Source organism: Vicugna pacos, unplaced genomic scaffold (genome assembly GCF_048564905.1).
Source record: "Vicugna pacos unplaced genomic scaffold, VicPac4 scaffold_19, whole genome shotgun sequence".
In the NCBI taxonomy this organism is placed as follows: Eukaryota; Metazoa; Chordata; class Mammalia; order Artiodactyla; family Camelidae; genus Vicugna; species Vicugna pacos.
Genome location: NW_027328740.1, coordinates 39387963 through 39402957, shown reverse-complemented (window position 1 = coordinate 39402957; position 14995 = coordinate 39387963). Strand labels below are relative to the sequence as shown.

Here is a 14995-nt window from a genome sequence, read left to right as displayed (position 1 = left end):
TTCCTTTAAAAAAAAGGAAACACATACATACATACATACACACACATAAAATACCCAGAGAAATATAAAACGTTTATATTACAAGGACACAGGAAGAGAAATCCAAGTTCCCCCTAAAGGGGATTTTGTTTTTATGAGTTCAGAATTCCAAAAAATGTTTTTATCAGGCCTGGTTAGTTACTTTCACAGTGAGTTTTTTTTTCTAGTTCCCAATTAAAGTTATAAGTTTTCTACGTATATAAACCTGGCTGGGATAATAGTTGGAGGCTGGCAATCTGTCATTTCTTTTTCTTTTCATTCCTTTTCTTTTTTTTTTTTGAAAGTTCTATGCCCCATTCTAAGGCAAGGTTGTCATAATAAAATTGCTAGTAAGATTTCCCACAGGGACAACTCTGTGGCATGATGTCTTTGCCTCTACCACTCCTTCAAGTTTCTTTCTCACCCAAGAAAGCTGTTATCAGCCAGGAAGAGGGTCCCATTTTTGGAATTGAAAGGTTCTTCATAAGACTTTTACTTTTATACTGAAAAATTCAATGCAGGTAACCAAATTGAAGAAAGCATTAGACCAGCCTCTTACCTAAACACCCAGTCCTGACCCCAGTGTCTTTCAGCTTGGACCCACTCAGGACATCTCCACTGGGTGAGTATTTTCCATGTATATTTCCACCAGCTCCACATCGGGCGTCTCTTCAAGGTGGGTATTTCCTGTTACCTTTCAACAAGGCCCCACCCAGCATGTCTCCACTGGGTGGGTAATTCCCCCCACTCTTTCAACTGGGGGGCCAGGTACCTGGATACACTGCCAAATAAAACTCAGGACCATCAATCAATATGGGAGATCCGAGAACCAGGACAGACTCACACAAATTCATCTGGACTCCCCGAGGAGGCGGATGGGCACAAAGGGCCACTGCTGGTACCAAGGCTCCGGTTACTCGGAGAGTCCAGGTGGAGAGAAGTCTGCTCTGGGTCCCTTCATGGTGGTCAAAACTGTTGACTGAAATACATGTTCAGCCTAAAAGTTTAGAGTTATGTTTTATTTGGCGGGAGGACTCTAGCCGGGATGACAGCCACTCAGATCACTCTGACGGACTGCTCAGAAGAGGTTGAGAAGAGCTAGGATATATAGGAGCTTTACAACAGAGACCAGGTAATTGGAACAATAAAACATTGCTTGTTATCTAAAGAAAGCCAGTTATCTCAAGTTCAAGAATTTAGTGCTTTTCAATATATGGGAGGAAGCAAACATTTGGGCTCACTGAATATATTCTTTAGACAAGCACCTAGATATCTAAGGCCAGTAATCTGTCTTTTCTTATTCTGAGTCTGCTCAGAGGGCACCGTTGTGAGTGGCTGCAGGCCTGTCTTCACTGGGGGGTGGCGGCAGCGCTGATGACTTGGTTTCAGCATTCTTTGTTTAGTGACATGGTTGCAGTATTTTCATTCACATTGTAGTATTTTTTTCACAGGAAATTATGATATTACACTGATTATGGATAATCTGGAATCTTGGAAAGGAACCGAGATGGAATTACTACAGGTACCTTTTACTTTAATAAGACGTGTGCAAACGTAAACACGGAGGAGGCATACAAAAGGATTCAGTGGTGAATGGGAAGGGTTTCTGCACGTTACAGGAGAAGGCAAGGCAGAGTTCCTCTTCTTTGTGGGCAGGGACGTGAGTCCAACTTTTCTTTCTGAAGTGCTTTCTGAGAAGTGTTTATGGTTATTAACCAACATTGACAAACGGTGGCACACATTGCATTTAAGAGCTGGCCGGCTGCAAACTTCGGTATTGGACAGGTGGAATTCATAGGAAAGTGGTCAGGTGGATGGGATAGAGATGGAGCGAAGGCCTGGGCCCAGATTCTGGTTTAAATCGCCATTTCCTCACCATTGGGCCTTGGACTAGAATGTAAACTCTCTTAACCTGTTGGAGAATCTGTGAAATGGGCATGATAATATCCGTTTCTTCCTGGGAATTTTGTATGTTCTAAAGAGTATTATAGCACTCATGAAGCACTTAAAACACTGGAACTTAGCAGTGTACAATTTGTGCTGCCACGACGCTTGGCTTGTGTCAGAGCCGTAAAGGCTGTATTTGTCTGATGAGGATACACTGGTAGCCCCTTGGCTAGGTTGTGAATTCGGTGATTTACTTTAATCCTTGTAAATCTGTGTGCCATGGACAGTTATTTTCATGGACAGATGAGGAATCTCAGGGTAAAGAAGACTGTGTAATTTGCCCAAAGTCAGACCATAATATTGGGTTCAGGGGCCTCGGTTCAGCATGGTCCCCTGGGCCTTCTGCCCTCTCCGTTCAGCACCAAAGCCAGATCTGGGATCGGCTGTTTCTCAGCCCAGAATATCCGGCAGGCCGCAAGACACACCTGGCCCTGTGCTGCTTGAGGAAAAACTCTGGAGGAAAGGCAGTTACAAAAGGGATAAACATAAAAAGAGACGACTGCAAACAGTGATCAGCTCTGAGAAAGGAAGGAACAGGCCTCGCCGTGTAGAGCTGGGAACTTTCCCTTCGGGGCTACTCTGGGGGCGTTCATCTCAGCTAAACAAGCTCTGCTGCTGCACCAAAGCAGGAAGGCAGGGCGCGTGTGGCCAGGTAGACAGGGCCTCAATGTTCGTACTCATTCCTCATTAAGCGGCAGCTGTCTCGGGCAATTACCTAGTAAAAAGATGTCGGCCATAATCACCACGCACTTTGCTTGGTAGTTTTATTGGCCCCACCTTTGAGATGAGGTCATTGAAGCTGCGGAGTTTGCTGCATGCCCTTTTATACCATGGAAATACCCCCACTGGTCTTTCAACCTAGACTGGTGTGGCTGTCATACCCAGCCTTGTGAATGGCATCGTGTAGCTTCTCCCAAGTGGCCCAAATGACTGACATTGATATGCTTAATTCGTAGGAAATAGTATGTGACAATAGGAGAAATAGGTAGTAAGAAATTGTTTGGAAAACTAGAAAAAAACCTATTCTTCCCCAGCTGGGGGAGTGTGCCCTGTATCACTCACCCCACTCAATGCCTGTCACCTCCTCCCTGCCGACTCCATGTCCAGGAGCCACTCTGAGCCTTTGAGGAACATTTTGCCTCATGACACTTTTGACTAGGACCTGCGAATTCTCTGTCCCTGGTTAACTCTCTCTTCAAAGCCATTTAATTTTTTGCAGGCTCCTCCGCTCAGATGTATGAATAACCTCTTTAAACTTCTTGATGCAGCTCCTTAATGAAGATCTTGCGTAGGAAACCTAGTCAAAACCTGGGAGGTATGCACACAGTGACTGCAAACTCAGCACTTTGTGAAGTTCAGAATCAGAGGGGTGGGTGACTCAGGAAAGGCTTTTTAAAGGTAACAAGGGGAAAGTGAAAGGACGCAGGCTGTGTGAGAAAGAAACATCCCGGTCCCAACCAGCAAGGCACCTTCGTTCAGGATGGAGTTTGGCGAGTACAGATTTCTCACAAAGAAAGAAGTGGTGAGATGGGAGGGAGGACAGTTGGATACTTTATTGGGGAGGAAAAAAATGGGCTGAAAATTTACTGGTTGAACAAGAGGATTCTGACATGATGTGCTTGTATTTTGGAGAGAAGGGTTTTGTGGGGACAGGCCTAGGAGTACGCTGTCAGGCTGGGGAGTCAGCACAACAGAGAAACACAGAAAACCGGGCAGACGCCAAGGCCCATGTTGGGGGAGAGGCTGGCCGCCAGTTGGAGCTCTGGAGGCTGCTTCTGTCCCTTAGCTGGGGCTTCAGACTTCCCTTTACAGCCCAGTCCTGTTGATACAAGAATAAAAAAAGTGGGGCATGAGAAGGGCTGTGTCCCATGCTTTGGTTGAGCCCCTGAGATGTGCCCCATCGGATTTTGTTCCTTGGCTTCGTGCAGTAAAAATTTCAAGAGCAAACCAGTGTTGATTAAAGGTAGATTTATTCAGAGAGATACATTGAAATGCAAGAGAAACGTCACGAGGTGTGGGGGTTTGATGCTCAGATTAAAAGTAGGTACACACTCCACAGACAGTGTGGGTCTTCTCCGAAGAGGGTGAGAGAGTGGTGACCGCGAGGTGGCGCTGTGTTGCTTGTTTTCTTGAGCTTGGTGGTTTCATATGCTAATAAGTAGAAGGACCAGCCTTAGGGCAAGGGGTTGGGATTCCCAGGGAGTTGGCCTTTTCCCACCCTGTGACATTTTGTGGCTAGCTTTTGGACCGCCATGGTGCCTGGGGCATGTTATTCACCATGTTACTATTACAATGGGTGTTTACTGAATCTCAAGCTCTGCTAGAAGTTAAATCTCTTCATCCTGAGACTCAAGGCCTATTGGGGGTTGAATCCTTCACCATTTTGGTGTTAATTGCTGTGGCCTTACTTAAATGGCTGTGCTCTGCCCCCTTCCATCCTGTCTCACTGTGTTGACACAGAGACAGCAAAGGCCGGGCCCTGCCTGTGCTCCTGCATTTAACAGCAGGATGGGTGGGGTGGGCTTATGATGACTCTGAGTGTTGAGAATGATGTTTCAGATTTTCCCACGTGAGACATGGGGACCTGCCAGCAGCTACCACAGACTTATCTCACGGGTATTATTGCTTGTGTTGTTATTGAAACAACAGGCCAGCCAAGAAACAGGCACCACTCAGAGGGTGGGAGTAATGAGATTTATTACGCTGGCGGGCTCAGAGGGGCTTCTGTTCTGAAGCTCTGAGCACCTCCATGACCTGCACATGAAGTTTTATAGGCTTAATTACAAGTATGGTGCTCTTAGCCAATAAGGCTCAAACAACAAAAAGGAAGGAATCAGTACACTGAAGCTTATCAACTTGGAAAAGATCACGTTATTGACAATTGTTGACCTTGGATTTACCAGTAAGCTTATTAACCCAGTAAACTGACACTAAACTTCAGGTTTACCAGGTAGCTCAGCAAAACTTAGATCAGTAAACCGACACTTATCACACTTAGATTTGTGACTTATCTTGTTAGCCCAGCTGGGCTTTTTCTTCACAGTGTCACTTATCTTTTCTATTTTTCTTTTTTACTTTTCTTAAGTATTTAAACCAAATTAAATATCAGGGTTTTTTGGGAAAGAAATTTCTCTTTTTCTTTTCTTTGGGGCTGTTTTGGTGGGGAGTTAATTAGATGTATTTATCTGTTAGTGGAGGCCCTGGGTCTTAAATCCAGCACCCCTTGCACGCTAAGCACACGCTCTACCTCCCGCCCCATCATCTTTTTCTTTTTACTTTAGCTGCCAAGAATCTTACAGCTGAATTCCTAGTCGGCCTTTAACATTTGCCCTGACTTCATGGAATCCATTTTTATGAGTTTATCTCCCCAAGGTTTCATTTAACTATTGAATCTCAATTTTCTCTTCACTCTCAGTTTTGCCTTTTTGTTGTTTTGGTTGTTAAGCTGTGTTTAAAAAAATTGTTTAAATTCTCTTTAAGCAAGAGTCTGAATGTAAATAAATATGTAAACCAACAGCACAATTAAATGCTTTTATATTTTCTAAGCTGTTTAGTAGTTACTTAAAAACCGAATTGAATATTAAAGTGATAACATTTTAAAATTATTTTTTAATTTTTTATAAAGTTATAGCTGAGTTAAAATATGATAGTAGTTTCAGGTGTGCAATAGATGCTCCATTTATGATTACTCTAAAACATTGCTGTATTCCCTGTGTTGTATGATACATCCCTCTAGCGTGTTTACATTACATGTTGCAGTTTGTATAAGAAATTTGGGTAACACAGAGTCTGGGACGTGGCTGTGTCTGACCCAGGTTCACGCTCACCCTGCCTGTCAGAGCTCAAGCCCTCACAACTGTCTGCAGGGGAGCGAGTGGAGGCAGCTCTCATCAGCACTGGCACCACCCTCTGAGTGGCAGTGACAGCAGTGATTGTGTGTGGACATGCAAAGTGTTGTTCCAAGAGGTTTGCGTGCGTTTCTGCATTTAATAATTAAAGCCCTCCTGTGAGGAAGCGTTTTAAGTTTTTAAAGTATAATACATTTTATTTTGATATTGATAGATTTCAAACCTCCGGAAAATTTACAGGAGTAGTACAATAAACGCTTAGATACAGTTCACCTTAAAGGTCATTATTTGCCTTTTTGTGTCTGGCTTATTTTAGCATAATGTTTCGAGGTTCTTCCATATTGTAGCCTGAATCACTACTTTATTCTTTTTGATTGATAGTATCCTTTTTCTTTGTTTTCATTTTTGGTCTATTTAAATATATTTTCATTGAAGTCTAGTCAGTTTATAATGTTGTGTCAGTTTCTTGTGTACAGCACAACACTTCAGTTAAATAGGAACATACATGTATTCATTTTCATACTCTTTTTAATCATACGTTACTATAAGAAATTAAATATATTCTCCTGTGCTATATAGTATAAACTTGTTGTTTATTCTTTACATACTCAGTATCTGCAAATCTTGAACTCCCAATTTATTCCTTCCCACACCCTCTCCCATCTGGTAACCATTGTTTGGTTTCTATGACTCTGTGTTTGTTTCTGTTCTGTAGATAAGTTTATCTTTTTGTTTCTTTCTTTTTTTTTTTTAAGATTCCACATATGAGCGATCTCATATGGTATTTTTCTTTCTCTTTCTGGCTTACTTCACTTAGAATGGCATTCTCCATGTCCATTGATGTTGCTACAAATGGCATTATTTTATTATTATTTTATGTCTGAATAGTAGTCTATTGGACAAATATGCTACATCCTCTTTATCCAGTCATCTGTCAGTGGACATTTAGGTTGTTTCCATGTCTTGCTATTGTAAATAGTGCTGCTGTGAATATTGGGGTGTAGGTGTCTTTTTGAATTAGGGTTCCTTCTAGATATATGCCCAGGAGTGGGATTGCTGATTCATATGGGAGGCCAAGTTTTTGCCTTTAGAGGAACCTCTATACATTTTTCCACAATGGCTCCACCAAACTGCATTCCCACCACAGTGTAGGAGTGTTCACATTTCTCCGCAGCCTCTCCAGTATTTATTGTCTGTGAACTTCTGAATGATGGCTATTCTGACTGGTTAGAGGTGATACTTGATTGCAGTTTTGATTTGCATTTCTCTGAGAATGATATTGAACATTTTTTCATGTGCCTACTGGCCATTTGTACGTCTTCATTGGAGAAATGTTTCTTTAGGACTTCTGCCCATTTTTGAATTGAATTGTTTGTTTTTCTTTCTTATTAAGTGTAAAAGCTGTTTACATATTCTGGGAATTAAGCCCCTATCAGTTTCATTTATTGCAACTATTTTCTCCCATTCCATAGGTTGGTTGTCTTTTTGTTTTGCTTACTCTTTCCTTAGCTATGAAAAAGTTTGTAAGTTTAATTTGATCCCACTTGTATATTTCTGTTTGTTTTTCTATTGCTTGAGTAGCCTGCTCTAGGAGAACATTGCTTAGATGTATGTCAGATGTTTTGCCTATGGTTGCTTCTAAGAGGTTTATAGTGTCTTGTCTGCATGGTTAAGTCTTTAACACATTTTGAATTCATATTTCTGTATGCTGTGAGGGAGTAGTCTAACTTCATTGATTTACATGCAGCTGTGCAGTTTTCCCTACACCATTTGCTGAAGAGGCTGCCTTTACTCCATTGTATGTTCTCACCTCCTTTGGCAAAGATTCAATGACCAAAAGTTTGTGGGCCTATTCTTGGTAATTTTGTTTATCCGTTCATTGATGGATGGATATTGTTAGTAACTTTTGGCTACTCTGAATGATACTGCTATGAATATTGATGTGAAATTTTTTATGAGAATTTGTTTTCATTCTGTTGGCTGTACATTTGGCCCGCCATACCTGTAGTTTCCACTACATGGATCCAGATGGCTGATTGTAAAGGGACTCGAACATCCTTGGATTATGGTTTCCAGGGTGTGGGGTTCCTGAAACCAACCCCCCGAGGATACTGATGGATGACTCTATATGTAGGAGTGGAATTGCTGAGCCATATAACTCTAAGCTTTTGAGGAAATACCAGACTTCTCCAAAGAAGCTGCACCATTGTCCCTTTCCTCTGGCCGCAAATGCGGTTTCTCTGCCTCCTGAATGACATTTGTTATTGTCCGTGTTTTGGTTATAACCATCCTAGTGTGTGTAAAATGAGATCTCATTTTAATTTTGATTTGGCTAGTGATGCTGAGCATCATTTCATATGCTTATTGGCCATTTGTATATCTATTTAAATTCGTGGTAAATTTAAAATTTGGGTCTATTTTCTTGTATTGCTCAGTTGTAAGCATTTGTTATATATCCTGGATGCTGCTCTCTTATTAGATACATGCTTTGCAAAATTTTTCTTCTATTCTGCACATTGTCCTTTCACTATATTTTTTTTAAACTTTAAAACAATTTCTTTACAGGGGTGATAATTAGATGTCTTGATTTATTTTATTTTTCTTGCTAAGCACACACTCTATCACTTGAGATAACCATTTCCCCTGTCATTTCACTTTCTTGATGATGTCCTTTATAAGAAAAGGGTTTTAATTTTGATGAAGTCCAGTTTACCTGCTTTTTTCTTCTATCACTTGTGCTCTTGGTATTGTATCTAGGAAACCAAAGCCTATCCTAGGACCACAAATATTTATGCTGTGTCTTCTTTCAGAAAGTTTATAGGTTTAACTTTTACATTTCTGCCTGTGATCTATTTTGAATTAATTTTTGTTTGTTATATAAAATATGAGTGTTCAGATTCCAGATTGATTCTTTTGCCTGCAGATACCCAGCTGTCCCTGCACCATTTGTTGAATAGACTATTCTTTAATGGAGTGTTGTTGGCCCCCTTGTGGAAAACTCTCTGTAAATGTAAGTTTTTTCCCCTTGGGTTTTTATTGTGTCTCATAGATTTATTTATCCAAACTATGCCAGTACCATACTGACTTAGTACTATAGCATTTTATTACCCTTTAAAGTGAGTCCTCCGACTTACTCTTCTTTTTCATGGTTGTTTTGGCTGCCCTTTGCCCCTTGAACGTCCATATGAATTTTGGGATCAGTTTTTCAATTTTTACAAAGAAGTCAGCTGGAAATTTGATAGGAATTCCACTGAATATGTAGATCACTTTGAGGAGTCTTAACATTTTTAATAATATTGTCTATGATTCCATGAAATTGGGATGTCTTCCATATATGTAGATCTTTTAAAATTTATTTTGGTAATACTTCAAATATTTCAATGTACGTATCTTGTAAATTTTTGTTAAATGAATCTCTCATTTTGTTTTTAATGCTGTTGTAAATGGAAAGGCTGAGTTTCTTATGGGTGGGACTATATTATCAATCTTCTTATTTCTAGAATCCCTTTACAGCAAATACCCTAGCTATATACTTGCTACATATATCTATCCACAACTATTCCCTGCCCCGTGTTATAAGAAACCAAGACCCAATTAAGCTACCTGAACCCCTATGTGGAAGTGAGAAATGAGACCCTTGGGTGGGGCTTTTTGCAGATGATACTGAGAGCTTATTCAGGATGGCTTCTTCTTAATTTCTTTTAAACAACCCTTTCGTTGTATTTAGTCAGATACATTAAGAACATTCCCTTTTGATGTGCAGAGTAGCTAAGACTAAAGTTTTCAAATAATTTCTAGTGAGAATGTTGTACTTGAAACCTAATTTGCATCAATCTTTGAAGATTTATGTTTCAGGAGCTTTGACTAAAGAACACCTGTCTTTATTCAATAATGACAACTAAATGCTCAAGCAACATGTAAGAGTTTGAGCAAACTGTCCCCTCCCCGTACTGCTGGGTGGCTGCAGCTGTAACTGGATTCCGCGCTTACCTCTCCTAGTACCCTTGTGCTGATCTGCTCAAAGGGGCTCGTCCAACAGTTTATCAGTAGTCGGTTGGACAAAGTCATAAAACATTGATTGAAAGTTGCTAGAATGCAATATATTCTTATTAATATTAAGTAAGCACATATTGAGTGCTTACTGTATGATGGAATTGTCCCTCAGCCTCACATGAATATTATTTCTCTTAAAACCTCACATATTTCCCTGTTATTCTCACTGTACTGATAAGGAGACTGAGAATTAAGTCTTCTCTCTTTTGGTGGGGGCTCATTATCAATGATAGGAAATTGTAAGGAAAAAGATATTGATTCATCCTAAGAAAACATTTTTCTGAGTGTCAGCAATGAAGAAGATGAACACTGAAGAAGGTGTTCATTGTTCGAGTGAGACAAGTCCTTGGTTGTACGGAGTCAGCATCCCTGTCCTGGACACGGTACGGGTAGAGTTGCGTGGTGGGTGAGGCGGCGCTGCCGCGCAGGGAATGCAGATGCTGAGCTGTTGGGCTGTGCTCAGGCCAGGTGGGGCTTTCTCCTAAGGGCAGTGGACCGTCATTGACAGATTTTAAGTAGGGGAGTGGGGTGCTCTCATAGTTCACTTTTGTCTCGTAGAATGCTTGGAAACATTTAGAAGGCTCGGCAGGAGATGATGTGATGAGTCATAGTAGAGTGTCTGCGAGGTGTAGCAGTGTTCAATTTTCAAGTGGTTTTCAGGCCCAGGCTTGTGGCTCAGTCGCCGTGTCACTTTGGATGACGCACTCAAGGAAGTGAAACAATTTATCTAATCAATTGAAGCAGTGATGTACCCAATTCCCAGGACTGTTGTGGAGATCCAGTGAGATGACGTGTGCACAGTATGCAGCGTGGTCTCCATCACAGTGTCAGTGCTGAGTGAGTGCCAGTGAGTACCAGGTAGGTCAGGTGATGTTGGTGGGACTTGGTGACTGAGGATATCTGGGCCCTGAAGGAGGAGTCCATTCACATCTGTGAGTGATGGGACTGAGTTGGGAGAGGCAGGGAGATCTTACCCCCCGACCAGGTGCCCTGGGCGGGACGGCTATGGGAGGAGCACCATGAAGTCAGCTCTTTGCAGGTGGAGTTGGAGGTGACCTTGAGACATCTAAGTGCATTGTCACGAGCTGAAAGAGGAAGTCTGGGCCCAGGCTGTGCATTTTCCTATTATCTCAACACGTGAGGACGCCGAAGTATTGATCACTGAACTTGAAATCATACTTTACAGGAGAAATGAATATTAGTATCACCTCTGTCATCAAAGCTCACGTCTATTTATTCATCAATCACGTTGCTAACTGGGTACTTACAGAGCTCACTTCACCGTCCTCCCCGTGGGCTCAGGCTCCACAGAAAATAGCTGATGAGTCTCCCTCTTTTCCAGAAGAAGACACATTTAGCTTGTAGGCTTCTGTACCTCGCCAGAATTAAGATATTAGTTTGTTGGTTTAATTGTATTTTCTGTTGGCCATGTCCTGACAGGAGAGAAATTTTACCTCATCATCATGTTTCAATTAGCTGTTACTGAGAATTGCTGTTCTGATACATAGGGTATGTATTTTATTAACTTTGTTGAGTAGTTATCATTTTTCTGTCTTTGCCCTTTAATTTTGTTTGCCCCTTCAATGTTCTATCCTATTTGGGGCCTTATTTTTTTTTAATTAAAAAATGTCTGTTAACAGATAAGAAAACAAAAGCAAAGAAAAAATGCACATGAGAGCTAAATTTAGAAAATGTCTAGTGTGTTTTCTGTCTCAGCAATGGAGGGTTCTAGAAACTCGTGGAAACCTTCATTACACAAGTTCCTTAAACTGCTGATTAAGAAATAAAACCTTCCTTCCTCATCTTTCAAGCTGCACAACTAATTGTCAAGAAAGTGAGGGGAAATTTTCAGAAGCCAAGACAAACGAGAAAGCAGAGATTCTCGGAGATACACGAGCCTTAGAAGCCCTGGGGTGCTGGTTGGCTCCTAAACTGATTTTCAGTTGCCTTGACAGGAGGGCAGGGGGTGAGCCCCAGGCCTCTCACACTAGGAGTTGGATGGGTGATCATATTATGGGCCAAGCCCATCCCGAGAATCTTGCTTTACTAAAGGGTGAAATTGGAAAAAAAAATTCCTCAAGGCAAGAAAGTAAGGAAAGTCACTTTTGCTGGAAGACGGGAAAAATAACAAATCCAAAGTAAGGATATAGGTTAAAGCTGTTCTGGCATGAGAGGGACCACAAACTCCTGGCAGAAAATCACAGCTTCTCCTTGACTGATAACTTGTGTTTTGAATGAATCAGTGAACAGCCATTCCAAAAAAGGCCTCCAGAATCTTGTGGATCAAGATACTGGACAGCAAACACCTCTCATCCAAGGTCTCATTCAAATAACCAGAAAGCTTTTAAAGGAAAGTAGCAATAATCATAGTTCTATTTATTGACATTACTATATGCTAGGAATTCAGAGGTGACTATGCAGTTGTCTCCTCTTTTATGGACCTTACTTTCTCTTTGGGGAGACAAAATGACATAGTTGGTTAGCTTGGTGGAGGGAGGTGTTAGTCTTTTGCAATTAGCCAGGAGAAGAGATTAAGAAACAGTGAAGGGTGGGTGAACTTTTTAGCTGAGGACATTCTTGTTTAATTGGCTTTTAATTGCTGGCTCAATGATCTGTCACTGGAGGGAATTGATCTTATGGAGGATGGACTTAGCTCAGGCCTCTTTGGAATGGACAAGTGAACCTGGAGAAAGACAGTCAAATCTGTGCAGACATTAAAGTTCACTTGAACGTGCTCCATCCCTGAGCCAAAGATAGGACAAATATGCAGCACTTCTTGAGGAGAGAGGAGTGGTTTTTAAGGTTCTCCAAGAATAAATCCCAGGGAACAGAGATGGCCAGTTGTCAAACTGAGACTTTGCACTTTGGACGGTGTACTCAGCAAGGGTATTGGCCTTTTATATGTTTCCGTTTCTCTTTAATACATGTCTGTTGATGAGGACGTGGGCCCAAGTGTTTGACACCTTGTCGAGGCGACTTTGGATACCTGCCTAGAAGTATGGGCACACTTGCGGCTGCATCATACATCTTGCAGCCCATCCCTTTCCCCGGCTCCGTGATCACGGCAGAGTGATTCCTTGTTGACCTGTCCATCTCCTCTGTGACATCATAACCCATGAAAAGACCAGAGTATATTAACTTGTCTTTGTTAAAATCAAAGGAACAGATCAAATATGGAGACAGATTTGTTCTTTCCTAGTTCAGTAGTGCCATGGAGAAGGCATTTTGGGCAGCTTTTTGTAGTGTCTTGGAGGCTTTCTCTCTCAGCTTCTGGGCGCCTCTGTTGAAAACCCTTCATAGCTATCTGGCCTGCTGGAGAAGCACTCTGCCTGTTTTGCCCTGAAGATGTGTTCTGTTTATAACACATCTCTACTCCTTGGAAAACAACTCAATTAAAACCCAGTTGGTTTTCCACCAGCCATGGGCAGGGGTGAGGTATTCCATGTTATTATTTCATAAAATAAAAGTAATAATAGTAATAGTAGTAATAATAATAATAATAATAATAATAATAATAATAATAATAATAAAAGAAGTCTTAAAACAGGAATGAGCACATTGGAGAGAGTCAATAAATGCTTTCTGGCTTAAATCAAAAGGGATGACTCAGTGATTCCATGGCTACTGTATTTGCTAAGCTAGTTACTCCTTTGCTCCATTACACATTTTTTTAACTGAAAAAGAAATACAAGCAAATGGTTAAAAAAAAAACTCAAATAGAGCACAAAAATACACAAGTGAAAGAAGTTTTCCCTCATCCTCTGTTCTTTCAGCCCTCTCTGGAGATGCCACTGTTTACTATCCTTTGGGTGCTTTTCCAGGTATGCTTTGCACATTCCCACCTATGTGTGTAAATTCCTTTAAACTTTTACTTATTTTTAACTTAAAGTGATTTAAATCCTCAAGTGGCTTCTGCCCGGGTAATAAAACAGAACAAATCTGACCCCATATTAGATCTGTTCCTTTGAGTTTAACCCTATGCTCTGTCTCCTAGGCTTCATTTTGCTTCTAAAACAATGTTGCCTAGAGCCTGAAATATACAGAAGAGCCTATTCTGAAGGCTCTGACCTTTAAGGATATTTAACACTTTTTCATTCATGAAAAGATAACAAATTGCAGAAAAGAAAATAAAGTTTGTTTTGTTGGAGGTTGACAGGTATCTGACCCAGGCAGATAGCTGCAAGAACAAAGGATTCTAACAAGAAGGGATTCCTACACTAAGAAGTTTGTAACAACCAAGCACGTAGGAAAAGATCCTGAATTGTGACTTGGGGAGATGGTTTTCCAGGACATTAGTTTGCCGTCTAAGTCTACAGAAACTTGCTATTCCATGCCCCAACATCTGGTCTCCCAACTTACTGGCCTGTTCTGCACTGAGGAGAATGAATTTGGACATGGTAACACTCCTATCTACCTTGAAAGCTGGGCACTGGAGCTGAGTGTTATGGAAACAGGCCAGCCAAGAAACAAGCACGAATCGGAGTGTTGGAGTACTCAGAATTATTATGCCGGCGGGCTCAGAGGGGCTTCTGCTCCGAAGTTCTGAGCACTTCCAAGACGTGCACATGAAGTTTTAAAGGCTTAATTACAAGTAAGGGGGTATTAGCCAATAAGGCTCAAACAACAAAAAGCAAGGAATCAGTACACTGGAGCTTATCAATTTGTAATAGATCAAGTTACTGACACTTGTTGAGCTTGGATTTACGAGTTAGGTTGTAAGCCCAATAAACTGACAATAAACTTCAGATTTACGAGTTAACCCAGCAGAATTTAGATCAGTAAACTGACACTTATCACACTTAGATTTGTGACTTAGCTTGTTAGTCCAGCTGGACTTTTCCTTCACATGAGGACAGCTCTCCCACACCCAGGGAACTACTGTGAGCCCTTGATGTTTCCACTAGTGTGGGGTGTGGTTTATCCAGGAGGGATGGGGACTCTGCACCAACACTCAGGCAGTCTGCTCTGTCTGGGGCTCTGATCTTGTACCACCCCGCTCCCCGCCAGCCCAACACCGGGGACAGTGGAGCTAAGGCAGAGATCGTGCCTGCCTGTTTCCCAGCGTGTAAAAGGGGAATATGTACTCTTCCCAAGGTAGTTCTGAGTGACAACACCTGCGGGTGCTTGGT

The 14995-nt window shown here is 41.5% G+C and overlaps 1 protein-coding gene; it reads left to right on the top strand.

The window, feature by feature from the left end:
• Positions 1-14995, top strand: part of LOC140693409 (trafficking protein particle complex subunit 9-like) — a 112625-nt gene that overhangs the window by 36898 nt on the left and 60732 nt on the right.